We start from the raw sequence: 21,024 nt of genomic DNA, 5'->3' as shown, positions 1-21,024 counted from the left end.
GGCTGGGTCACCCAAATGCCGAAATGGTTGGCCAACATCATTTCTGGTGCTGTAGCTGGGCAGATAGCTGGGTTCTCCTTGCTTACTCGGGGCTCGCTCCTGCAGTGACTTTCCTCTGGAGGGTCAGCTGAGCTTGAAGTTCCGACTCTGCCACATTCCCATGCCCAGCAGGGGGTCCCGCTGAGCACAGGCTGCTTCTCTTCTCCCTGATGCCTCTCTATCAGGGAGCCAGACCTCAGCGCTGCCTGGGGGAGATCCTGAGGAGCTGCCCATGGCGGAGAGCCCTGTTGCTGCCTGTGTGTGGGAGTCGAGTTGGGGTGAGGGCTGGGGTTTTCGGTCCCCTGTGCTGCCTGGCCTTGTGGCGAGCCCCATGCTCATCCAGCCCCTGCTCACTAGGGCAAGGAGGGTGCCCTCCACACGCTGGTGTGAGAGATCCAGCACCACAAGGTGTGCAGGCTGAGTCCACCTGGTCAGGGTAGCCGAGGTGCATGAGCTGCAAGTGTGGGACCCAGGAAAGTTAACAAAAATCCCCTACTCCTGGACAAGCAGGGCAGAACTGATTCCATTTTGTGCTACACCCGCCACCTCCCCTATGACCCCCACATGACCTGCTTATTGCTTAAGGTGCTGCCCCACCCTAGTCAGGCCGCTGGGCACACCCTAATTGGAAATCGGCTTATAACAATGTAACCCTGCTTTGTGTCCCCCAAAACTGTGCGACGATTCTGACCAAAGTAATAGGCCAGCTCAATTGGATACTATAGGGTAAGGTGTAATTCAATCAGCCACCAGCTTGTGGACCGGCATGATCGTGCAACTTTCTGTGAATCCCATGTGCCACTGGCCCCTATAAAGCTGCTATGCCTCTTAGTCTCGGGATCCATGTCCCTGCTCCGCTGTGTTGGGTGCAATTTCACCCAAGCTCCAGCTTGTAAAGAAACCCTCGGGAGTTTCCATCGGTGTTGGCTCCTTGGTGGTTTCCCTGATTTACAATCTTGGGCACAACACTAGGGCCTGGTGTCCTGGCATCCCTTCCAGGGCCACGCTGACCGCCCCACAGGCCCTCTGTGCCGCAGGCACACAGGCACTGGGGATGTGGGGACAGGGAATAAGTGCCCCAGAACTCGGCCATCCTCGTTCATCAGGACAGAGGGAGCACAGACCTCCCAGGTCGCTGTGCACAGACCCTGGTGACCTGAAGCTCCCTGGCTGTCACTCTGTCCCAGCCCCTCCTGGCCCAGTGGGCAGAGCCTGAGTCCCAGGAAAGTCTGTGGGTCCTGACCCTGGCATCTGGCCGCCCCTGGAAGGCCCGTGGGGACGTCAGCTGTGTGTACCTGGTGGCGCCCCTGCAGGGGCTGTTTGGGGCCTGGATGGTGCCCCCTCCTCCTCTCTGGGTATCTCTCCACGCCCCATGCAGAGTTCTGGGAGACACAGAAATGGCCTGGCTATGCATTTTCGCACCACAAAACTTTATTGATTTTTTACAGCAAACAGGCTCAGAGCCTAATGTGAGCCTTCCCCTGGGGAGGGAGACCTTTCTGTCCTTTAGGGGAGGGCAAGAATCACACAGTGTGGGGGGGGGCGGGTGCTAGGGTCCACATTGTGGGAGCATGTGTGGACTCTGGGTGGGGGCGTGTGTCCTGAGTTTTCAGCCTGAGTGACTGTTTTGAGGACAGCAGAGATGACCTGGACCTGCAGCTCATGGGCTCCTGCACTGGGACCCACAGGGCAGCTGGACCCCGGCCTTGGGCCCTCTGGGGCCCCAATACCCAATACCTGGAGCCTGCCTCCTGGTGTGGGGTCAGGTGGGGCCAACCGGCCTATCCATCCTCTCCCCACCATGGGTTGTCCCGGGATCCCCTAGCCTGCCCTAGGTCAGTGACCTGGATCTGTGTGGCACACACAGGGCCCAAGAGGCCACGTCCAGCTGTGAGAGGGCTCACTCATCCTGTGCCAGAATCCAGGGCTAGCCAGGACCATGGGGGCCTGGATCCCATTAGTCTTTGTGTTGGGCCTGGGTGGGGCTCAAATCACCTCAGCCCCCACAGAGCACGGGGCCAGGTCAGCCCAGGTCCCTTTGGGTTAGGGGCTGGTGTCCTGTGCAGGGTGTGTCGACCTCCAGGAGGGACAGTGGGCGGAGGCAGGGCCCAATGTGTCCTCTGCACCACTCACCTGCACCCACCATTTCAGGGATCATTGCCTTCCCTCCTCCCTGCAAGCCCTGGGTTCTCTATGGGACAATCGGGCTTCTGATGGGAGCAGGGTATCCAGAGAACCCTGGGGAGGCTGAGCATGTCCCACAGGGGGGCAGCTGCACTGGGTCCTTGCTGGAGGCCGGTGGTGTGGTGGTGAATGGTGTGGGGCAGGGATATGATTGTGGTGTTATATTAGTCCGGTACAAATATTAGCTAATGAATCAATATTAAAATAGTCGCATTAACCAAAGACCATACGTTATTCAGATTTCCTTAGATTTTGCTAAGTTACTATCCTTCATATCACATTGCATTTGTACTCGTGTTTTCTTAGGCTCCTCTGGATTGTGACAGTCTTTCAGCCTTTCCTTGTTGTTGTTGAACTGGAACACTTTGAGAAGTAGAGTATTTTGTAAAATTTACCTCAGTTGGGACATGTCTGTTGTTTATCTCATCATTGAACTGTTTTTGTGGATTATATACAGAGATATACTGCCATTTTTATTATATCATATAAAGGATAGATATTATCAACATGATTTATCAGTCTTGGTATTGATCTGATCATCTTGCTGAGGTAGTGTTTGTCAGCTTTCTCCATAGTAAAGTGATTTTATTATTATTATTATTATTATTTTTATTTTTATATTAAGATTTTCATATTATATTTTGTAGAAGGAAGTTACTATGTGTATTCCACACATAAGAGTGGGAGGCTATGCTAATCAACTTGAGGGTGGAATGTCTGGACAACTTCTTTGAAATTCTAATACATGGGAGATTTCTCTTCCTTCTGTTTGTTTCTTTTTCAGGATGTTATTTATTTATTTGAGAGAGAGAGGAGAGAAAAACCATTAGTGAGAGGGGCAGATGGAGAGGGAGAAGCAGGTTCCCTGCTTCAGGGAGCCTGCCTTGGGACCTGGATCATGATCTGAGCCTAAGGCAGAAGCTTAACTGACTGAGCCACCCAGATGCCACTTTTTCTTTCTTTCTTTCTAATAATAAATTTACTTTTTATTGGTGTTCAATTTGCCCACATACAGAATAACACCCAGTGCTCATCCCGTCAAGTGCCCCCCTCAGTACACGTCACCCATTCACCCCCACCCCCATCCTCCTCCCCTTCCATCACCCCTAGTTCATTTCTCAGAGTTAGGAGTCTTTATGTTCTGTCTCCATTTCTGATATTTTCCACACATTTCTTCTCCCTTCCCTTATATTCCCTTTCACTCTTATTTATATTCCCCAAGTGAATGAGAACATACAATGTTTGTCCTTCTCCGATTGACTTACTTCACTCAGCATGATACCTTCCTGTTCCATCCACGTTGAATCAAATGGTGGCCATTTGTCTTTTCTAATGGCTGAGCAAGGCCCACCTTTTCTCTCTCTTCATCATCTGAGTCTCCTATGATATGAATGTTATTGTTTTAATAAGTGGCTGAGTTCCCTATGTCTGCCTCTGTGGTCCATAACCTTTCTTGTTTTGAAGGCTTCCACTTGGGACTGCATCTCAGTTATAGCATTTTTAACATTGGCCTGACTAGATTTTAGTTCTTTTATTTCTACAGTAGGAATTCTCTAGTTTTCTTCTGTGCTCTTTTTCCAGCCCAGCTGCTACCTTTATAATCATTGTTTTAAACTGTAATTAGACATCATATATGTGTATTGATGAACTTCCTGGCTGTGAGTACTACCTCAGTTATTTTATGGAGTTGAATTTCTCCATATCATTATTTTTTCCATAAAAGAAAGAAGGAAGAAAAAGGAAAACCAAGAAAAACAATAACAACTACCCTCCCAAAATAAAAAACACCAGATTATTTTGGCCTGCTTGTTAAAGATTCTAAATTCCAAAATAAGAAACACAATTAAAGTACCATAATAGTAAAAATAATAAATATATAAGGTACATACATAAAAATTAAAATAAGGCAATTAATAAAAAAGAATCAAAGAAAATAAATGAAAATAAAGCACAAAGTACAAAGGAAGCTAGACCCTACTTTCCAGGCAGAGCTCAAGCTCTGCAGCCTCTGTGGTCCGACAACTTGGTGGCAGTGAGTGGTCTGTGCAGGGTCTCGGGATGGGCCATGGCGCTGATTCTTAGGTGCACATCTGCCTGGGAGATGCAACTGTGGGGTCAGAGGCAGGGTGGGCGTCAGCGCCTCTGGCCTCCAGTGGGCGGCGCTGTGCTGCTCCCTGAGACTCTCCTGATGGGCGGGATGTGGGTGGGGACGCTGAGTCCTCTGGCTCTGGGGCTGAGCATCCCCCCACCCCCCCCACCCCACCCCCCATCTGCCAGGGCCTACACAAAAGACCTGCCAACACCCCGGGTCTCCACTGCTTCTCTCAGAACCCTGCTTTTACTCTGCCTGCGTCCGAGCTTCTTTTGGTTTTGTTTTTTTTTCTCAGACTGTTTTGCCCAAGATTGCGAATCTGAGAAACCACCTGAGAAGCCGACACCAATGCAAACACACGAGGGTTTATTTACAAGCTCGAGCTTGTATCCAAGTACACCCGACATAGCGGAGCAGGGACTTGGACCCCGAGGTGGGTTTTAGCTTAGTTTTAAGTGCTGGATCTCCGGACCTCCAGGAGGGCTGGAGCAATTCCTCAAGTTCTGTTTACATTTTGATATGGGGCCTTCTAGGGCATTGAGCTCTGTTCTCATTCTAATAGGGGCTTCCTGCCCTTTGCCTGGACTCAGTTTTTATTCTATTGTGGGGCTTTCTAGGACATTAAGCTGTAAACAGCAAAGGTTCCACAACTGGAAGGGGAACTCACACTGTCCCTGTATGCTGAAGGACGTGGTACTAGAAACAGGAAAGTCGAGAGCCTCCATCAAGCCTGTTAGAACTAAGGAGTGAGTTCAGTAAAGTCAGGGGACACAAACTGACCCTACAGAGCAGAATAGCCTTGCTGTATCCCGACAATGAGCACTCAGGAAGGAAATGAAGGACGTGACTCCCTTCTCAGGAGCATCACAGAGAATAAATAATGAGACAGAAACAAAGGAGCACAAGACTTGTGCACTGAGCCATACCAGGCTCTGGGAGGCCTTCCTGGGCTCGGGGGTGGGAGCTTCATCTTGTGAAAATGTCCGCAGTTCCTGAAGCCACCCTCAGTTTCAATGTCATTCCAATCAAAATCATGGTCGCAGATCTTAGAAATAGGAAAAAAAAAACCATAACATCCATCCGCCCCCCAAAATGACCCCGGACAGCAAATCAGTATTGGAGGAGCAGGCCAGAGAGGGACATGGCACTTTCCTATTTCAAACGATGTCACAGAGACACAGGATATAGCAGTGTTGTTCTCGCGCCCCTGGCTGGCTGTCAGTTAAGCATTCGACACCTGACCTCACCTCCCGTCCTGATCTCGGGGTCGGGGTCGTGAGTTCTAGCCGGGGGCTGGGCCATGGATGAGGCGTGGAGCCTACTTAAACAAACCAGACACAAGGGAGGTGGTCCCGGCATAAGCTGAAGGAGCAGAACAGAGATTGTGCTCTGATACAACTGATTTTTTTAACTTAATTTAATTTAAACCCAATTAATTAACGGATAGTGTATTATACTTTCAGAGGAAGAATTCAGGGATTCACCAGTTGGAGATAACAGCAGTGCACGTGACATCACGTGCCCTCCTTCATGCCGGTCCCCTGTGATCCCCTCACCCGTCCCCTACCCTCCAGCGACCCTCAGTTTGTTTCCTATAATTAAGAGTCTGTATTTCCTGCATCTGTTTTCATCTTATTTGTTTTTCCTTCCCTTCACAGATGTTCATCTGCTTTGCTTCTTTAATTCCACCTATGAATGACACCCCACAGTCATTCTCTTTCCCGACTGACTTATTTCACTTAACATGATTTCTCTAGTTCTATCCACATCATTGCAAATGGCAAGATCTCCTTCTCTTTGATACCTGAGCACCATTCCTCTCTCTATGACCATCATCTATCTCCCATCCTCTTTATTCATCATCTGCCTGAGGGCACCGAGATACCTCACACAGTGTGGCTACTGTGGACCTGGCTGTTGTGGACATTGGGGTGCAGGTGCCCTGAGTCTCACTGTATCTGTATCTTCGGAGTCAGCTCCAGGCCCTGCACCAGCTGGTCGCAGGGCGTCTGTATTTGTAACTTCCTGAGGAGCCTCCACACTGTTTCCAGGGCGGCTGCACCAGCCCGCAGTCCCGCCCACAGTGGAAGGGAGTTGAGTGAATTTTGCAGGACTTGCTAAAGTCTGGTCCACATTTCATTTTGCAGTCTGTGGGCTCCAATTCCTTGTCCTTAAGTATTTCTGGGGAAGCCGGGTGTTGGGCTCCTTTTCAGTGAGACGTTTCCAATGCTAACAGACCCCAGCTGGAGCCTGGAAGGAGGCAGGTGCGGCCCCCTGCACCAGCAAGCCGCCTCCTGCACAGCCTCCTGCAGCGCCTAGCATCGCAAAGGGGGCACCCAAGCCCAGGCCTCACCCAGGGTGCCCGCATGTGCAGTAGGCCTTGTCTGCCTGCACTAATAGGAGCCAGCCTGTGCTGGGGAAACCTGATGAAGACATGGGGACGCGTCCACCCTGATCAGCCACAGCCTCCTCAGGACGCGCAGGGAGTCTAAAGGGGGATATTGGGCCGGGTTCACGCTGAGAGGAGCCCCGGTCCTCTCAGGACCCTCGGTGAGGCTTCAGGAAGATGTTGGCCCGCATACACCCTGATAGGAAACCCTGAGCTACCTCAGGATCCGCGGGGAGGCTTCAGGAAATTGTGGGCCCGCATCCATGCTGACAGGAGCCCCTGGGCCACCTCAGGACCCGCGGGGAGGTTTCAGGAAGATGTGGCACCGTGTCCACTCTGGCAGAAACTCCCAGACCCCTCAGGATATAAGTTGAGGCTTCTGGAAGCTGGGGGCCGCATTCAGAGTGACAGGAGCCACGGCCTCCTCAGTACCCTCAGTGACATTTTGGTAGTACGTGTGGTCATGTCCACACAAGAGGACGCTGACTTCCTCAGGACCCCTGGTCTAGTCTTTGGGAAATATGGGTATGCGTCCATGCGGACAGAAGACCCCAGCCTTGTCAGGGCCTCTGGTGAGGCTTAAGAAAGATGTGGGTGCCGCATGCACACTGACAGGAATCTCCGGCCTCCTCAGGACACACTGTGAAGTTTTGGGAAGATTTGGAGCCCTGTCAATGCTGACAGGAGCCCCCAGCCTCCTCAGGTCTTATGGTGAGGCTTGAGGAAAATGTGGGGCCACGTCAACACTGACAGGACCCCTGTCCTCCTCAGGACCTGCACTTTGGCTTCGGGAAATATGGGGCTGGGTCTATGCTGACAGGAGCCCACAGCTTCATCAGGACCCACAGTGAGTTTTCTGGGGGATGTGAGGCCATGTCTAGGCTGACAGGAGCCCCCAGACTCCTGAGGACTTGCTGTGAGGCTTCCAGAGGATGTGAAGCATAGTCCACAGTGACAGGAGACCCGTGTCCTCAGGACCTGCTGACTATGACCCAAGAACACGTGGGGCCACATCCGCACTCACAGAAGCCCGGCTTCCTCAGGACCCCCTGGAGGACTCTGGAGGTGCCGTTGGGGGCCACGTCCATATCAGAACGGACTCCTCTGAACCACAGGGTAAGTGAATGAGTAGAATGAATGGTAGGGTCAGGGGAGGGGAGGCAGTTGGTGGTTAGCCTTAGGTTAGATGTTAGGTGTTAGTGATTATGCTTATGGTTATGGATTAGAGGTTAGGGTGAGGGATAAGGGTAAGGGTCAGTGGCTAGGAGTTAGGATGTGGGTTAGGGGTAGGGATAGGATTTAGAGTTAGGTTAGGGTTTAGGCTTTAGGGATTAGGGCACGAGTTTTGGAGTTGGGGTTAGGGTTATGGTTAGAGTTAGTGTTGGGCTTAGGTTTGCAGTTAGGGTTAGGGGTTAGGGTGTGAGTTAGGGTTAGGGGTTAGAGTTAGGGGTTAGAGTTAAGAGTTAGAGTTAAAGTTAGTGCTAGGTTTAGGGTTAGGGCGAGGGTTAGGTTTAGGATAGGGGTTAGGGCTAGGGTTAGGGTTAGTGTTTGGTTAGGGGTTAGGGTTAGGGTCAGGTCAGGGTCATGGTACGGTTTTGGAAAAGGGTAAGATATAGGGTTAGGGAGTGGGTTAGGGGTTGGTTTTAGGGTACGGGTTAGGGTACAGTTTGGGGTATGAGATAGGATTAGTATTAGAGGGTTAAGGTTAGGGTACAGGTTAAGGTTAGGAATAGGATTTGAATACCTTATTTTAAGGTTAGGGTTAGAGGTTAGTGTTCGGGTTAGATTTAAGTTAGGGGTCAGGGTGAAGAGTTCATAATAGGATTAAGAGTTAGCGTGAGGGTTGGCAGGAAGGTTCAGTGAATGTGTTTTGGTCTTGGGGTTTGTGTTTGGTTTTCGATTAGTGATGGGTCTTGTTTAAGGGTTAGGTTAACATTATGATTAAGTGTAGGGTTAGGGTTATGTCTGTGTATGGTTAGAGTTTGGATCTTGACATGTGCCTCCACGGGGACTCCTAGTATCTTGTGCAGTTTATTTTTTTAATTTTTTTTTAATTTTTTAAATTTATTTATGATAGTCACAGAGAGAGAAAGAGAGAGAGGCAGAGACATAGGCAGAGGGAGAAGCAGGCTCCATGCACCGGGAACCCGATGTGGGATTCGATCCCCTGTCTCCAGGATCGCGCCCTGGGCCAAAGGCTGGCGCCAAACTGCTGCACCACCCAGGGATCCCTCTTGTGCAGTTTAGATTTATGCACTCTATTTAGGTTTTGGGTTCAAAGATAGCCTGACTCCACCAAGTCAGTGGCCTCCCCAGAGAATCAAAATACAGGCTTCTGTTGGGGTCAGAATAGACATGGCAGGATTCTCCCGAGCTGAGCTAAGGAGGGGATTTGAGGCTCTAAAGACTCTTTATTTGGATTTTCAGTTGCCTTTCTGATTTTATCTCTAGTGCACACATATTTCATCAATACTACCAATTATTATTTTAAAGTTTTACTTGAATTACTGTTTCTAACACAGTATTATATAGTTTCAGGCTTACCACATAGTGATTCAACCCTTGGATAGAATGCCTGGTACTGGTCACAGGTGCCCTCCACTATCCCCATCCCCTGATTCCCCATCCCCCCACATATCTCTGGTATTTATTAGTTTATTCTCTGTGGTTAAGAGTGTGGGGTTTTTTTGTTTGCTTCTGTCATCCCCCCCTCTGCCCCTTTGCCAGTTTGTTTGGTTTCTTAAAATTCACCTGTGAATGCAATTGTATGGTATTTGGTATCTGTCTTTCTCTGACTGACTGAGTTCATTTAGCATAAGTCCTTTCCACTTCTCCTACTTCATTGTAAATGGCTTCATTTCATCCCTTCTGATGACCCAGTGATGTCGCAGTGGATATATTTACCACATCGTCTCTGCCCATTCATCAGTCGATGGACATCTGGGCTGTATCCACAGTTTGGCTGTTGTTGATAACGCTGCTACAAACACTGGGCTGCGTGTCCCTCTTTGAAACTACTAAACGACTTTTGTATCCTTGGGGTAAATACCTAGCTCTGCAATTTTGGAATCGTAGGGTAGCTCTATTTTTAACATCTTTTATAAATTTTTTTTATGATAGTCATAGAGAGAGAGGCAGAGACACAGGCAGAGGGAGAAGCAGGCTCCATGCACTGTGAGTCCGACATGGGATTCCATCCCGGGTCTCCAGGATCGCGACATGGGCCAAAGGCATGTGCCAAACCACTGCACCACCCAGGGATCCCCTTTTTTTAACTTCTCGAGGACCCTCCACAGTGTTTTCCACATTGGCTGCACCTGTTCGTATTGTGATGTATTTCCCCCTTAGGACTGCTTTTGCTGCATCCCAAAGATTTTGAACGGTTGTATGTTCATTCTCATTAGTTTCCATGAATCTTTTTAATCCTTCCTTAATTTCCTGGTTGACCGTTTCATCTTTTAGCAGGATGATCCTTCACCTCCACGTGTTTGAGCTCCTTCCAAACTTCTTGTTGTGATTTAGTTCTAATTTCTTTTTTTCATTATTTTATTATTAATTTTAATTTATGATAGTCACACAGTGAGAGAGAAAGAGAGGCAGAGACACGGGCAGAGGGAGAAGCAGGCTTCTAGCACCGGAAGCCCGACGTGGGATTCAATCCCAGGTCTCGGTATTCACGCCCTGGGCCAAAGGCAGGCGCCAAACTGCTGTGCCACTCAGGGATACCTTAGTTCTACTTTCAAGGCATTATGGTCTGAGTATATGCAGGGGACAATCCCAATCTTTTGGTATCGGTTCAGACCCGATTTGTGCCCCAGTATGTGGTCGATTCTGGAGAAAGTTCCATGTGCACTTGAGAAGAATGTGTATTCAGCTGAGTTTGGATGTAAAGTTCTGTAGATTTCTGTGAAATCCATCTGGTCCAGTGTATCATTTAAAGCTCTCGTTTCATTGGATATGTTGTGCTTAGAAGACCTATCGAGGGTAGAAAGAACTAGATTGAAGTCACCAAGTATAAGTGTATTATTATCTAAGTATTTCTTCACTTTGGTTATTAATTGTTTTTTTAAATATTTGGCAGCTCTCACATATGGGGCAATATATTGAGGATTGTTAAGTCCTCTTGTTGGATAGATCCTTTAAGTATGATTTACTGTCCCTCTTCATCTCTCACTACAGTCTTCGGGGTAAATTTTAGTTTATCTGATATAAGGATGGCTACCCCTGCTTTCTTTTGAGGACCATTTGAATGGTAAATGGTTCTCCAAACATTTATTTTCAGGCTGTAGGTGTCCTTCTGTCTAAAATGAGTCTCTTTTAGACAGCAAATTGATGGGTTCTGCTTTTTTATCCAGTCTGAAACCCGGTGCCTTTTGATTGGGTCATTAAGCCCGTTCACAGTTCAGAGTTACTATTGAAAGGTATGAGTTTAGTGTCATCATGATATCTATTCAGCCCTTGTTTTTTGTGGATTGTTCCACTGAACTTCTTCTTAAAGGGGAATTTTAAGAGTCCCCCTTAAAATTTCTTACAGAGCTTGTTTGGAGGTCACTTATTCTTTCAGTTCCTGCCTGTCTTGGAAGCTCTTTATCTCTCCTTCCATTTTGAATGAGATCCTTGTTGGATAAAGTATTCTTGGTTGCATGTTCTTCTCATTTAGGATCCTGAATATATCCTGCCAGCCCTTTCTTGCCTACCAGGTCGCTGTGGAGAGGTCTTCTGTTACCCTAATGCTCCTCCCCATAAAGGTCAGGGATTTCTTGTCTCTTGCTGCTTTAAGGATCTTTTCTTTATCTTTGAAATTTGCAAACTTCACTATTAAATGTGGAGGTGTTGGACGGTTTTTATTTATTTTAGAGGGGATCTCTCTATTTCCTGGATCTTAATGCCTGTTTCCCTTCCCAGATTAGGAAAGTTTTCAGGTAGGATTTGTTCAAATACATATTCTGGACCTCTGTCCATTTTGACGCCCTCTGGAACCCCAATTACACATAGGGTTTTCTTCCTCAGGCTGTCGTTTATTTCCCTTAATCTGTCTTTCTGGTCTTTTAATTGTCTGTCTCTTTTTTCCTCAGTTTCCCTCTTTGCCATCAACTTGTCTTCTATGTCACTCACTTGTTCTTCCACCTCGTTAACCCTTGTCGTTAGGACTTTTAGTTTGGATTGCATCTCATTCAATTTATTTTTACTTTCTGCCTGATTGGATCTAAATTCTGCAGTCATGAGTCTATTGAGTCCTTTATGCTTTTTTCTACAGCCACCAGTAGCTGTATAATAGTGCTTCTGAATTGGCTTTCTGACATTGAATTGTAATCCAGATTTTGTAACTCTGTGGGAGAGAGGACTGTTTCTGATTCTTTCTTTTGAGGTGAGGTTTTCCTTCTAGTCATTTTGCTCAGTACACAGTGGTCAAAAACAAGTTGTATTGGGAAAAGGAGAAAAATAGAGGAGAGAAAGAAGGAAAGAAAAGAGAAAGAAAAAAGAAGAAAGGAAAAAAGAGAATAAAAAGAGAAAGAAAAAGAAAGAAAGGGGGAAAAGGTTGGGGGAAGCAATCAGAAATGAAAAAAAAACATGGGGGAGTATCTTCTTATTCTGTATACTTTAAGTCCCTTGAATTCCCCTGGAACTTGTCCGTCTAGCTGGTCTTCTGGGGGATGGGCTTGTTATGCTGATTTTCAGGTGTTAGCCGTTTGGGGAGCTGATCTGCCCCCTGCCTGTTGCAGGGCTCAGTGGGGGTTGTTAACCCCGTGAGGCCCCAGGAGGAACAATCCCAGTGGCAGAGGCCAGCTCTGGAAACCTGGATTCAGCCCCCCCAGTTACTCCGGAGCAGTCCGTCTGACAGTCCAGGAGGCTCCGGGGCAGGGCCTCTGATCTGCTCAGCTCTGGGCAGGAGGGTCCTTGCGGTCCTGGGCCCCCCCGGCCTCTGCCTGTCTTGGGCGAGGCCAGATCCTGGGCTGTGTACCGGAGTCCTGTCCTCCGGGGCCTGCACTGTTGGATTCGAGCTCCTGGCCGTGCAGCCGCCTCTCCACCAAACCGCCTCCCCAGCCCCACTGAGCTGCTCCTGAAGCCTCACAGCCCCCTCTGCCCGGAGCCTTTTCCTCTGCCCTAGGCGCCGCAGCCAAGCCCCTCCCAGGTTCGTGCAGCCCCTTCAGCACAGAGCCACCGCCCGAGCCCCTTGGAGCTGCTCCAGGGTCAATGCATGTGCCGTGTACCCCTTAGTGAGCTCAGTGGACTCTCTTGGGAATGCAGGTGTCTGTTAGTGTCCCAGGGAGCCCGAGGGCATCCCCGCCCTCCAAGGTCCTGCGCTGACTCCCTGCGGGCCCAATTCCACCCTGGAAGGTTGGTTCAGCTCCTGCTTCTCTGGGACAGAGCTCTCCTGACTGGGGGGCACTCGCTGTGGCCATAGCCTGGCTCTTCGCAGGACCCCTCCCCTTGGATGCCCTTTGTTTCTTTATTTCTTTTCCCCCATCTTCCTACCTTGATAGATGTGCGAACTTTTCATACTGTAGCATTCGATCTGGTCTCTTTTTAAATCTCAGGCCGAATTCGTAGATTTTCAGGATGATTTGAAGGTTAGTTAGGTAATTTGGTGGGTACAGGTGACTTGGGGACCCTACTCTTCCGCCATCTTGCCCCTCCTCCTGTATGTTGCCTTTTAGCTTTGGTTGTTTCCTTCACTTTGCAGAAACTTTTCAATTTGATGAAGTCCCAATAGTATTTTTGCTTTTGTTTCCCTCACCTCAGAGGCATATCTAGAAAGAGGATCCAATGGCCAATGTCATAGATGTTGCTGCCTATCTTTTCTTCTTTGTATGGTTTCAGGTCTCACATTTAGGTCTTTCATCCATTTTGAATTTATTTTTTATATAGATGGTGTAAGAAAGTGGTCCAGTTTCATTCTTCTGCATGTGGCTGCCTGGTTTTCCCAACACCATTTGTTCTTATCCTGCGGTCAGGGTTAGGGTTTGTTGAAGAGACTGTCTTTGTGACTTTGGATATTCCTTCCTGCCTTGTTGTCGATTAATGGATCATAGAGTTACAGGTTTGTATCTTGTTTCGGCTTTCCATTCTGTTCTATTGATCTAAGCATCTACGGTCGGGAGATCCTTGAATGCTGATTCAAATTCTTTGCTGGTTATCTGTCTGTTCAAGTTTCTTATTTCTTCCTTCTTCATTTTTGCTATGTTATATATTTCCAGTAATTGATCTATTTCTTCCAGGTTCTTGGTTGCTGGCATATAATTTTTCATAATGTTCTCTTATAATCGTTTGTATTTCTCTAGTGTTGGTTGTTATTTCTCTTTTCCTTTGTGATTTTATTTGGGACCATTCTCTTTTTTATCTTTGTTCTTTTTTAAAGATTTTATCTATGTATTCATGAGAGACACAGAGAGGCAGAGGTATAGGCAGAGGGAAAATGAGGCTCCATGCAGGGAGCCTGATGTGGGACGTGATCCCCCAGGACCCTGGGATCATGACCTGAGCCAAAGCAGATGCTCAACCACTGAGGCACCCAGGTGCCTTGCTGATTCAATTCCTTTGCTTTTATATGTCTGTTCACATTTTCTATTTCCTCCTATTTAGGTTTCCTCGTTTGACATTTCTAGGGATTTGTCCATTTCTTCCAGGTCTCCCAGTTTGTTAGCGTATAATCTTTCATAGTGTTCTCTTATAGTTGTCTTATTTTTCTGGTGTTGATTGTGATCTCTCTTCTCTCATTTGTGATTTTATTTATTTAGGTCTTTCTCTTTCTTGTTGATAAGGCTGGCTAGGGCTTGATTCAATTTATTAATTATTTTGAAGAACCATCTCTTTGTTTCGTTATTCCATTCTACTGCTTCGTTGATTCTGTATTGTTTATTTCTGCTCTCATCTCTATTTTTCCCCTCTTCTATAAGCTTTAGGCTTTGTTTTCTATTTCTTTTCCAGGTCCTTAAGGTGTAGGGTTAGGCTGTGTATTGGAGACTTCTTGTTTCTTGAGGTAGGCCTGTATTGATATGTACTTCCCTCTTAGGACTGCCTTTGCTGCATCCAAGAGGCTTGGAGAAACATGTTTTCATTTTCGTTTGTTTTAAATTTCCTCTTTAATTTCCTGGTTGCTCCATTCTCTAGTAGGATGATCATAAACTCAACGTATTTTTGGTCTGTCCAAATTTTTTCTTACTGTCGACTTCGAGTTTCATAGCGTCGTGGTCCGACAATGTACAGGGTGTTATATCAACCTTCTTGTACCTGTTGTACCTGTTTAGGGCTGATTTGTGGCCCATGATATGATCTGTTCTGGAGAATGTCCCATGTGCACTTGAAAGGAATGTGTACTCTGCTTTAGGTTGAAATGTTCAGACTATATCTGTTGAGTCCCTGTGGTCCAGTGTGTCAAGGCTATTGTTCCCTTGTTGATTTTCTGTATAGATGATCGGTCCATTGCCATAAGTGGGTGTGAAAATCTGCTGTCATTGTATTATTATCAGTGAGTTCCTGTAAGTTTGTTGTTAATTGGTTTCTATATTTAGGTACCCCCATGTTGGCAGCATAAATATTTAGTTGTTTCATCTTGATAGTCTTTTTAATTATGAAATAATGCCCTTCTTCATCTCTTCTTACAGTATTTGTTCTTTCTTTTTTGAAATGTAAATATTTTATTTATTTATTCATGAGAGACACACAGAGCAGCAGAGGCAGAAACATAGGCAGAAGGAGAGGCAGGCTCCACACAGGGAGGCCGATGTGGGACTCGGTCCTGGGATCCTAGGATCACACCCTGCGCCGAAGGCAGATGCTCAACCACTGACCCACCAGGTGTCCCCCAGGGTTTGGTTTCAAATCTAGTTAGTCTGATATAAGTATGGGTCCTCCAGCTTTCGTATGGTATCCATTACCGTGATAGATGGTTTTCCATCCCCTGACTTTCAATCTCCCGGTGTCTATAGGTCTAACGTGAGCATCTTGTAGGCAGCATACAGATGGATCTTGTTTTTTTAATAACGATTTTATTTATGAGGGAGTGAGAGAGAGAGAGAGGCAGAAAATTAGGCAGAGAGAAAAGCATGCTCCCCACCAGGAGCCCAATATGGGACTGGATCCCAGACTCCAGGATCACAGCCTGAGTCAAAGGCAGAGGCTCAACCCCTGAGCCACCCAGGCATCCCGGATCCTGTTTTTTAAGCTACTCTGATACCCTATATCTTTTGATTGGAGCAATTTTTCTATCAGCATTCAGAGTGATTATTGAAAAATATGAACTTATTGCCTTTGTGTTACCGGTAGAGTTGGTGTTTCTGGTGACGTTCTCTGGTCCTTTCTAGTCTTTGTTGCTTTTGGTCTCTTTTTTTCCCCCACTAGAAGAATCCCTCTTAAAATTCCTTACTGGACTGGTTTAGTGGTCATGAACTCCTTTATACTTTGTCTGTCTGGGAAATCTTTATCTCTCCTTCTTTCCTGAATGACACCCTTGCTGAAGAAAGAATTCATATGAATTGGACACCTGTAAAAAGAAATTTAAAAACATAAAATAAATTTTTGCTATTTTCATTGAGGAAAATGGCATTTAGGAGGAAAACCAGAAGCTGAAAGGGAGGAGGACAGATTTCACCCTCCGTAGCCTTCACAGGGACCTGGTGTCCTTTCCAAGGAGGGCCCCCCCCCTCCGTAGGATGCTTCCTTCCCCTCTGGGCCTCTTGTTGGAACCCACCAGGCACATCTCCGTACCTCTGACACCTCTGCAGTCGTGGTTTATACCATCTTTCATGTATCCTTTTGGGGACCACAGCATCGTGTATGGAATCATCCGGCTACTTTTTGACAACATTGGGGGGATTCTGACTTTTGTTGGTTTTAGGGTGTGTGTGTGTCTATCACATGCAGCTATCACGTGCAGCTATCGGATCCTCTGGCTGGGTCACCCAAATGCCGAAATGGTTGGCACAACATCATTTCTGGTGCTGGATCTGGGCAGCTAGCTGGGGTCTCCTGGCTGACCCTGTGCTCGCTGGTGCAATGACTTTCAGCTGGAGGGTTAGCTGAGCTGGAAATTCCGGCTCAACCACATTCTCATGACCTGCAGTGGGTCCCGCCAGGCGCCGGGTGCTTCTATTCTCCCCGATGCCTCGCCAGCAGGGAGCCAGACCTTCGGGACACTCTGGGGGGAGCTCCTGAGGAGCTGGTTGCCCATGGCGGGAGCCCTGGGGCTGCCTGTGTGTGGGAGTCGGGGTGGGGATGGGGCTGGGGTTCTTCAGTCTGCTGTGCTGCCTGGCCTTCAGGCCGAGACCCATGCTCACCCAGCCCCTACTCACTAGGGTGAGGAGGATGCCCTCCATATGCTGGTGTGAGTTATCCAGCACCACAAGGTGTGCAGGCTGAGTCCACCTGGTGCGGGTGGCCCAGGTGCATGAGCTGCAAGTGTGGGACCCAGGAAATTTAACAAAAATCTCCTACCCCTGGGCACACAGAGCAGGACTGATTCCATTTTGTGCTACACCCGCACTTCCCCTATGACCCTGACATGACCTGATTGTTGCTTAAGGCGCTGCCCCACCCTAGTCAGGCTGCTCAACACACTCTAATCAGAAATCAGCTCATAACAATGTAACCCCGCTTTGTGCCCGCCAAATCTGTGCGCCGATTCTGACCAAAGTAATAGGCCAGCTCAAGTGGATACTATAGGGTAAGGTGTAATTCAATCGGCCACCTGCGTGTGAACTGACATGACTGTGCAACTTTCTGCATATCCCATGGGCCACTGGCCCCTATAAAGCTGCTATGCCTTTTAGTCTCGGGGTCCAAGTCCCTGCTCTGCTGTGTCGGGTGCACTTGGACACAAGCTCCAGCTTGTAAAGAAATCCTTGGGAGTTTGCAATGGTGTTGGCTCCTCAGTGGTTTCTCAGATTCACAATGTTGGGCACAACACAAGGGCCTACTGTCCTGACATCCCTTCTAGGGCCATGCTGACCGCCCTGCAGGCCCTCTCTGCCCCAGGCACACAGTCAAGGGAATGCAGTGAGGTGAGGAAGTGCCCCACACCCAGCCAGCCACAGCCTCCTGTACAGAGGGAGCACAGACCTCCGGGTCGCTTTGCACAGACCCTGGTGACCTGAGGCTTCCTGGCTGTCACTCTGTCCCAGGCCCTCCTGGCCCGCGGGGCGTAGCCTGAGTCCCAGTAAAGTCTGTTGCGTCTTGACCCCGGCATCTGGTCCAGTGGAAGGCACGTTGGGATGTCAGCTGGGTGTTGCTGGCGGCGCCCCTGCAGGGGCTGGTGGGGCCTAGGTGGTACCCCGTCCTCCTCTCTGGGGGTCTTTCCATGCCCCGTGAAAAGTGTTCTGGGAGACACAGAAACGGGCTGGCTGTGCATTTTCGCACCACAACACTTTATTGACTTTCTACAGCAAACGGGCTCAGAGCTGAGGGTGCATGCCTTCCCCTGGGGAGGGAGACCTTTCTGTCCTTTAGGGGAGGGCAAGAATGACATGGGTTGGGGGGCAGGTGCTGGAGTCCCCCACCTGGGAGCATGTGTGGACTCTGGGTGGGGGCGTGTGTCCTGAGGTTTCAGTCTGAGAGATGGTTCTGAGGACAGCAGAGCTGACATGGACCTGCAACTCATGGGCTTCTGCTCTGGGTCCCAATAGGGCAGCTGGAACCCGGCCTCAGGCTCCCTGGCACCCCAGCACCTGGAGGAGTCTGCCTCCTGGTGTGGGTGTGGGTGGGGCCCACCATCCTACCCCAGGGTCCAGGAGTCAACATTCAGCTGTGAGAGGGCTCGCTCAGCCCAGGGCCAGAATCCAGGGCTGGCCAGGGCCATGTGGGCTGGGTCCCATTAGTCTTTGTGTTGGGCCTGGGGCGGAGGCTCAAATCACCCCAACCCTCACAGAGCCCAGGGCCAGGCCAGCCCAGATCCCCATGGGTTAGGGGCTGGTGTCCTGCGGGGTGTGTATGCTAAATGAGGGACAGTGGGCAGAGGCAGGGCACAGTGGGTCCTCTGCACCACTCACCTGTACTCACCCTGTTGGGGGTTCCCTGTCTTCCCTCCTCCCTGTAACCCCTGGGTATTCTATGGGACACCCAGGCTTCTGATGGGAGCAGGGTATCCAGAGAAACCCGGGGAGGCTGAGCATGTCCCACAGGGGGCACCTGCACCGGGTCCTTGCTGAGGGCTGATGGTGTGGTGGTGGATGGTGTGGGGGCAAGGTTATGATGGTGGTGGAGTGTGGGGGATGGTGTAGGGGTGATGGTGTTGGGGTATAGTGTGAGTGGGGATTGTGTGGGGCTGTGTGGGTTTAAGGGGGATGGTGTAGGTGGGATGCCAATGGGGATGATGATGTAGGGGGATGGTGTGGAAGTGGGGAATGAGGGGGATGTCGTGGGGGGCCTGCGGACACAGGGCATCTCCTTCCTTTAAGATGCACAAGGAGATGTCTACAGTTAAAGGCGACTAGTCTGGGGTTTGCAGTGACACCTGCCCCTGCCCTGGCTGGACCAGCAACATTATCTGGGGATCATTATACTATGTATGTTTTCAAATTGCAAATTGTCTCAAATTAAATGCATAGAATTTAGAATAATATAAAGCATCAAGAGTGGGTGTCACTCTGGCCCATCTGACCCTCATGGGATCGATGTTTGTCCTGCTCCAGCAGTGGCCATGCAGCCTGGTCACCAGGTCCGGTTCTTCCCCCCACGTCCCACACCCCATCCCCTGCTTCTCATGGGGCCGTCCCTCTCCCCTTTGGTGTTCAGCTCCCATGGCAACACCTGAAGGCCCCATCCTACTGGGTTCCTCATCCCCGAGGCATCGGGAGTGTGGGCACGGGAGTCATCCCCAACATCCTACCATGGAGCAGTGTGTTTTTGGCTTCTATTGCTCCCCCGGCCTCAGAAGCCCCATTTTCCCTACCCGGAAGGACCCGGGCCTCCCTCAGGGCCCCGAATCCCCCTGGCCCAGCAGCCTCACCTGACCCCCTAGCCATCCCAAAATATGGTGTGGCTGCCGAACGTCCTGTTGAAGTCCAAGTCTACCTGCGTGATGTCCCTGGAGGAGACCAGGGCCTCCTCCTTCATTTCCTGTGGGAAAACTGGGGAGGAGGAGCAGGCGTCAGGGAAACAGACCCCAACTTCTCACGAGCTGCCGTGCTGGGCAGGGAGCCCTGGGGCCACCATGGGAGTGTGTACTGCCGAAACCTCCTTCCTTCCTCTGGGAGGCCGGGCATGGCGGGAGTGCCCACCATGCCCGTGACACCTGTGTGAGGGCCTGTGCCCAGCTGTTGTGGGCGGGGAGGTGACTGAGTGTCAACCTGGGTGGGAGGGGATAGGGGTTCAGCCCAGGTGGGAGGGGACATGGGGGTGTTGTGCCCAAGATTGTGAATCTGAGAAACCACTATGGAGCTGACACTGATGCAAACACACAAGGGTTGATTTCCAAACTCGAGTTTGCGTCCAAGTTCACCCGACACAGAGGAGCAGGGACTTGGACCTCGTGGTGGGTTTTTGCTTAGTTTTTAGGACTTGTCTCAGGGACCTCCAGAAGGGCTGGAGTAATTCCTCAAGTTCTGTTTACATTTTGATATGGGGCCTTCAAGGACATTGACCTCTGTTCTCATTCTAATAGGCGCTTCCAGCCCTTGGGGTGGGCTCAGTTCTTATTCTATTGTGGGGCTTTCTAGGACATTAAGCTGCAAACTTTTGTTTTTTTCCTGTAACTGAAGTAATGTAAATTTTACCTCTTCTTCACAGGGGCCTGGGATGGATGGACCTGTTCGAACCCTGAACTTAAAGAGGAAAGACCTTCATTTTCTTGGCCTCCTTGCGTCCCCTCCCATCCTATCTAGCTCTTTCCCCCTTCCCTGGAGCTCCTGAGAGAGCAATTGCAAATGACCTCAGCTTGGCAGGGTCTGTTGGGGGACAGGCCCAGGGATTTGGGATCAGGGAGACCTGGGGTGCGGGCATACCGGCTGTGCATCGGGATTTGATGCTGCAGACTCATTCCCTAAGGCTATCTTGACAACTGACTTTGTACATAGAAAAGCTCTCCTTTATCTTTAAAAGATGAAGAGCCAGTCAAAGCCTTTTTTCTCTGCCCATCTGATTGCTCAGATTCCAATGTGAGACGTATTTCCTGTTAATAAGGATAATTTACTATCCGTAGTACTCTGGTTAAAATATTCTGACACAAGTAATTCAGAGGGATGAGGGTTTCTCATCTCTTTCTTCACAGCTCAGTCACTCATCAGGAAATGCATCTTTATGGATTTGGAAAGAACTGAGAGACATTATTACCAATGGTCCTATTATTATGTGAAGGATCCTTCCCTGAGATTCTTCCCCTGTTTCA

The 21,024-nt window shown here is 49.1% G+C and overlaps 1 long non-coding RNA gene across 1 annotated transcript; it reads left to right on the top strand.

The window, feature by feature from the left end:
* The first annotated feature begins 4,703 nt into the window (after positions 1 to 4,703).
* LOC119878441 lies at positions 4,704 to 20,816 on the top strand. The gene is made up of 3 exons (XR_005386901.1): positions 4,704 to 4,748; positions 7,748 to 7,820; positions 20,427 to 20,816. It is a non-coding gene; the product is annotated as an uncharacterized LOC119878441 (long non-coding RNA).
* The last annotated feature ends 208 nt before the right edge of the window (positions 20,817 to 21,024 follow it).

Source organism: Canis lupus, unplaced genomic scaffold (genome assembly GCF_011100685.1).
Source record: "Canis lupus familiaris isolate Mischka breed German Shepherd unplaced genomic scaffold, alternate assembly UU_Cfam_GSD_1.0 chrUn_S1627H1818, whole genome shotgun sequence".
NCBI lineage: Eukaryota > Metazoa > Chordata > Mammalia > Carnivora > Canidae > Canis > Canis lupus.
This window is presented reverse-complemented; position numbering and strand designations above follow the sequence as displayed.